Below are 6,766 nucleotides of genomic sequence, written 5' to 3'. Positions count from 1 at the left end.
CCTGAAGAAAGCGCAGGTGTCTGTGGGGCTGGGTTTCTCTGGACGCCCTGGGAAGACCCTGTCTCCTCGCCTTTTCCAGGCACCCACTTTCCCCGCTCTGGTCCCTTCCTCGGTCTTTAAACTGGAGGCCGAGGCCTGGGTCCTCCTGGCGCCGCCACCCTGACTCTCCAGCCTCCCTCTTTCTCCAGTCAGGACCCGTCGTCACGAGGACCCTCAGACCCGCGCTCCATCCCAACATCCTACCTCCATCACGTTTGCAAAGTCCTTTCCGCCACGAAGGTAACGTGCTCTCAGGTTTGGGGAACTAGGATGTGGACATCTCTGTGGGCCATCGTCCTGCGTCCACAGCACCTGTGGACAATCAGATGGCCTCTCTGGGCCCCCGTCTCCGTCCTAAGGCGTGTTTTGTACTACGTCACATTCCTCACAGAGAGAAACTGTCCTTGGGGCCTTGGAGGGAACTCAGTGAAGAAGTTCTTTCCCAGGAGGACCGTGGACAATGGGCTCTGCTTCAGTTGTATCGAACTTTCCCCACAGACCAGGGTGTATGTGCAGGTGGCGTGGTTCTGCTCTATCCGAAACCTCGGATTGGGGCTGCACCCTGAATGTTGGGGAGCCCCGTGTGTGCATGCAGCCCGGACATCCCCACCCACGGAGCCTAGGACAGAGCCAGCCCTGCGTGTGGAGAGAACGGATGAGTGAGACCAAGCTCCGCGCCGTGATCCGTGACACAGCCTCCCTGTGGGAGGACGGGCTGCTCTACCATTGGGTGGTTGACCTTGGGCAGGTCATCGCTGGCTGCACCTCTGTTTCCATCGGTACCCTGGTGGGGTGGGTGGGGGAGTGGACTCCAGCCCTGGCCACTCATTAGCAGATCAGCCCCGGGGGGCTGAGTTTCAGCAAGTACCCAGCTGATGGCAGCTTGATAATCCGGAGTGCCGTCATCACCGAAGGTCTAGGGACCTGAATCTAGCACGCGGCTCCACAGCATTCGCTGACGCGGGGTTCCTCGGAGCGTGCTGAAGAGTCACCCCCACCTAAGAGTCACCTTGGAGACGGGTGGGAATGCTTTAGAATACAGATTCCCAGGCCCCCTCGACACCTGGGCCGGAGCCTAGGAATCTGCATCTGCATCGAGCAGCAGGCTCCCCGGGATCCACGGACGCGCCCAGCTTTGAGAACACAGCTCTGGCCGCCGGGTCAGCTGCATGAGGAGGGGGCTGACCGCACGGCCACGGGGCTGACTCGTGTGGATGTCCACCACCTTACCCAGCCTCCGTCTCCCCAAGGCCGTGTGCCCTCGGGTCCTACCGGGAAAGGAGCCCCCGAGGGAAAAGAGCTCCCGGAAGGACTCTGCACGTGGGGGGATAAAGAGAAGGGCCCCGGCCCGCTCGTGTCTTCCCTGCAGGTGAGCCTGCACCTGTCTGCCACCTGCCGCGGCCGCGGGGCTCCTGTCCCTTCCCATTTCCCCTTAAACCCTGTCATTTGTGCAGCCTATTAACCGTTAGCTTTATGACGACCCAACGATGAAATACTGGCGGCAGTTAAGGCTGGGAACACCCCGCCTGCCTCCTTAGTTTGCAGCAGGGGAAAGCGCTTTCTCTTAAATCAGTCATTTTTAATATCAGTCAAGGAGACGCTACCCGCGGAGAGTATTTTTGGCTCCACAAAGCGAGCTGATTCATAATAAATGTGGCAGCGCCGCTTCCCACCTCCACGCCCCCTCCCGCAGCAGGAGGAGCTCTTCCCAGGAGGTCTCGGGGGAAAACAATCGTGTTCGAAGGACCACCCCTCCCCGAGCACCTGCACGGACCAGGCCGAAGGCACGAAAGCAAATCTTCGTGAAGACCCTGCGGAAATACGCACAGTGACCTCCACAGTCAGGTGAGAAAACAGGCTCAGAGAGGTTAAGCAGTCTGATGCGGGTCACCCAGCGAGGGAGTGGTTGGGCTGGGACTGGATCTGGTTCTGTTGGACTCCAAATTCTGCAAGCTGACCGAAGTCATCTTGGTCGATCTCTGCCAGCCTAGCCAGACTAGGACTTGGAGGGGCAGTCGCTGTCTCAGATTGCCCGAGAGTGTCCCTGGTGGACCCCAGCTTCACTGGGACGTCCGTCCCCTTGGGGGGGCACCCAGAGGTATCTGAGATCTGGTTCTGCTGCTGGCCTGAGCAGGACCGACCCTCCTGCTGTGCCTGGTCTTCACGCTACAACTCCCAGGTGAAGAGGGACAGTGGGTCACTCGCCTTACCAGCCACATGCTGCTCTGAGTTCCAGGACTCCAGGGCAAGGGGACAGCTGCCTGGCTCCCAAGAGGCGTGGGGCTCCTCCCACAGAGCAGCGCCGAGCCGCCTGGCGCTGACCCATGCAGGGAGTCACCAGCACCCCGGGAGACGGGCGGCTAGCAGGGAAGCTGGGTCACCGGAGGCAAGTCTGAGGCTGGAGGGCATGCTGCAGGGGGGCCTGGGCCCTGGGGAACTAGCAGCGGCCTGTCCGAGAGAGAAGGCACCTCGAATCTGTCCCCTTGCCCTGCTTCATGGTCTCCCCAGCGCTGACCACCCTCCTGACGTAGTGTAGCTTCACGAGGCATGTCCGTAGGGCTGCCCTGGCTGACACGTAAGCGCTAGGAGGTGGGGCTTTGTCTGTTTGCTCCACTCTGCACCCCGGGCGCCTAGCAAAGCAGGCCCTCAGTAAGTGTTTAATGACTGAGTGAACGAACGAACGAATGACCGAACAAATGAATGAACGAATGAATGAATGAACGAATGAAGAATGAAGGCGCCCGCCCGGGGCCTGGGCCGGTGGGCTCTCCACTGTCACTGAGCAGCACCACTAGATAGACAGCAAACTCAAGCTGAGCTGCAGGGGGGCTGCTAGGTGTCGCCTGACTCAGGAAGATGACTCTGAGCGGGGCCACCACCTCCCTGCTTCCAGAACTCGCTCCCCATGAATGCCACCTGGTGGCCTGGATCCTGTCAGGCATTTCTCCCCCACAGAGCACAATCCCCGAAGCCGAACCTGGGCTGTGGCCCCTCCTGGGTTCCAAGCATTGCTGGGTGATCGGTCAAGGTCTTTTCTGTTTGAAGCTGTGATCTGCGTACCTGGCATGATCCTCGAGTGTCCGCACCCATGTAACACAGCGAGGGACCAAACCGTATGGCATCGGGCCCCACACGGTGCTGACTGAGACCCCGCTGCCCAGCCTCAGCACTGGGCAGCAGCAACGTCTCAGCGCGACAGAATTCAACGCCAACCGGGGACGAGACGCTGGCTGATTCGTGCATCAGGCCCAACTGTGACGTTCCTAACTTTTTAACATGTATGTAGAACTTTCCCTTTTGCTTTGGTCCCGTTTTATGGTTAGTATAAGGCCAGTCTTGAAAGATAATATATTGTGACTGTTATATTATTTATTTTCAAGCCAACTTATTGATTATCGTGTGCTGAAAATGACAGATGGCGTCCGCGCGAGGCACGGTCAGCAGTTCTATTAGAGAAATGATAGTATTGCTCGTGGATTGTTAAAAGGTTCAGTTTAGGTTCTTTATAGTTTATATCCATCACTATTTAATGACCAAATGATGAAAAATACGAGCCGTGGGGACAATTTTTTTCTGTTGGAGTTTTATGTTTAAGCAGTTAGCAAAATAAGATACTCCATTTTGGTGGGGGAGTGGGGTGGCGGCGAGGGGAGGGCGTAAGATTTTATTTCTCCAGATTTAATAAATTGTAATAGTTAATGTTGCAGATATTTAACGAGCAGGAGGGGCTGAGAGAGGAGAGCGTGGCGAGAGCGGGAGACAGGCCGTGAGAACCCCCGCCGGGGTCCTGCTGGTGTGGGTCCCACCGGCTGCTTCTTGTGAGGGTCTGGGGCTCAGTCAAAGGAAGGCCTCCTGAGGATCAGTTTCCCCATCTGGCTAGAAAGGGCCTGGTGGGAAGAGGAGGAGTCTCTGTTCAGAGAGGGGACAGCAGGCTTGCGTCTAGGGTTGGCTCTCTGCAAAGGCAGAGGTCCCCAAAGGAGCCCGAGGGAGGAGGACACGACTGGACACTCTCCAAGGGGTCTTGGCACTTTGTGTGTCTGCTGGGGACTGTCTGCTGGGGACATGGTGGCTCCCACAGCCTGCTGGTGTCTCAGACAGTCAGGGGAGAGCCTTGACTACCTCTGCAGGGGGGGCACTGGGGAAGCCTGCTGGGAGGGAGGGGACAGGCCACTGCCCTGGGGGGCTCTCCCAGAACGCTCTCCGGAGAGGTGCCCGCAGAACGCGCCTCAGCTGTCAGGGGGGCCTCTGCGTTCTGGCCCCCCCCTCACTGCACCAGGCGGTGCTCCTATGGGGGTGCCTCTGCTGGGAGCCCATCTCAGTGCCCCTTTCTGAGGTGCTCAAGAAGCCCACCGCTGGTCCTCTCTTCCTTTAGGGGCTGGGAGGGGGGACGCAGGCTAACAAGCTTTGAAGACATTTACTGCCTGTGGCACAAGCTGAGATCTGGCCAGCAAACCTGATTCTGCTTTTCCTGGGCACTACCCACACTACATTTCCCAGCCTCCTTTGCAGTTCCCTGGGGCCAGGTCACCCTTTGGTATCTGGGAATCCGGGCCCGTAGATCTTGCACACTCACTCCTCGGAGTTTCTTTCCCTGACCCACGTCCGTGCACAGGCGACTTCAAAGCCACACTGAAGTCGGAAGGACCTCTGCTCTCTGCCATCCCCAGACTCCCCTTCGTGGAGAAATAAAGCTGTGACCTTTAGCTCAGTCCCAACCAGACTGCCTTGACCTGATGCCATGCATGTGAAATGAACTTCTTTGCTGAGGCCGTTGGTCACTTTGGAATCTCTTGGTCTGTCTCAACTAATACCCAGGGGGTGTGGCCCGCTTCTGGGAAGAATGCCTACATTAGCTGCAACTCTTCCAGAAACCCAACTCCAACCAGCTCCAGAGAAGAGGGAACTTGTGTTTGGGTTTGGCCTCAGGCACAGACGGATCCAGGATAAAGGTCTTCACCACTCCACTGGCTCTCACCCTGGGATCTGTTCTTAAGTTCTCAAGGGCCAATCCCCACCCAGTCCCAGCTGCAACTGAACCTTAGAGACCTGTGATTGGCCCAGCTGGGGTCATGTGGTCATTCTTGACCCAATCATAGTGGCCAAGCCAGTGGGGCCCTCTGGTTGGCCAGCTGCCTGCCTCTGGCTATGGGGACACAGTCTGGGCAGTCCAGAGCACTCGCTCCCTGACTGATTGGCACCCACAGACTTTGGGGGAGGCGGAGAGGGTGGTTCGCTTTCCCTCCTGCAGTGGTGTGAATGATCACGTGAGAAGGAGACTCCGCTGAGGCTCTCAGCTGTGCAACTTTGGACGAGGCCGCCACCTCTCTGTGTCCTCATCAAACTGTTGTGTGGGGCTGATCACATCAGCCAGGGAAGGGATCAGGACAGATTAGGCAGCTCTGTGGAAGCAGCAAGGCGTGTTGAAAGAGGAGGAAGGGATCCCTTCTGTGAACCCCGCCCAGCCGAGCCTCCTCCCTGAGAAAGGCCGTCACCCCCGTCTCCCAGGACCCCGGGATGTTTGATAGCAGGTCGGGTTCCCTGCAAGTGGTCCGCTGAGCGTCTCCACCATGGGGTCTCAGTCCTGCGAGTCTGGCTGGCCCGGCAGTTCTTTGAAGGAGGTCTGGAATTAGAAGTCTGAGGTCACCCCCATCAGTGCGTGCCCTGGGGTCCGCTGTTCACGTTCTCCGAGCCTCAGTCCCTGGACAGTAAAAGGGGCACAGCAGTTCCTGCCTCGGGGCCGCGGGGACAACCGAGTGGGTGTGAAGGCACTCTGCCTGGCCCGCAGGGGCCACCCGCGTGTTGGTTACATTGTTTCCAAAAGGGCTTTCCCAGTGGAGCATGAGTCAGCCACCACACTGTGGTGTGAGACTCTGCCATTTCCTCTACTGTCACCTGAGAAACGCCAACTTCCAGAGAGGTCTTCGGCCCTTTCCCTGTTGGTTTGGTCTGCTGGGCGGCCAGAGCAGATACCAGGAATTTATTCTCGTACAGTCTGGAGGCCAGAGTCTGAGATCGAGGAGTCAGCAGGGTGGGTTCCTCTGAATTCTCTGAGGGGCGGCCGGTGCCTGTCCCCCAGCTCCTGGTGGCCGCGGAAGGTCCTCCGCATTCCTTGGCTTGTGGCTGCATCACGCCAACCTGGCTGCATGGCCACACGGCCCTCTGTCCCATGTGTCTTGTCCTCTCCTCTTCTCAAGGACACCGGTCACTGCATTCCAGGCCCATGCTAATCCAGCGTGACCTCATCACCCAAGTACCTCTGCAAAGACCCAGTTTCCAAACAAGGTCACATTCTGAGGTTCCAGTGGCCATGGATTTGGGGGAGAATGTTCAACCCACTGCACCCGTCATCGGTGGGAGAGGAAGGGCTCAAAACGTAGGGCTGGTTATTACACGGTGGATTGCGCAGTGTGAGATTTTCAGCAAGGCTGGGCTGGAGGTCACTGTCACGAGTTAGGAGGCTCGCCCAGATGGAAGCGGCAGTCAGTCCCTCCAGGCCTCTGCCGGGTTGGAGGAGGCCGAGAACCGTGGCTGCAGGTCCAAGCGTTACACCCGCGCTCAGCCCAGATGGGGGATGGTGGCCGTGCTCCCTGTGGCTCTGGGACTGTGTCCCTGAGACACAGAGCCAAGGGAAACCCGCCGGTTGTCCACTGGCATCAGTGTTGACAGGCCAGCCCTGCAGAGGGTCTGCTGGCCTTCGTGGTCCACTATGCCGTCCCCACTGAGTCAG

The sequence above is a fragment of the Molossus molossus genome, unplaced genomic scaffold (genome assembly GCF_014108415.1).
Source record: "Molossus molossus isolate mMolMol1 unplaced genomic scaffold, mMolMol1.p scaffold_m16_p_17, whole genome shotgun sequence".
In the NCBI taxonomy this organism is placed as follows: Eukaryota; Metazoa; Chordata; class Mammalia; order Chiroptera; family Molossidae; genus Molossus; species Molossus molossus.
This window is presented reverse-complemented; position numbering follows the sequence as displayed.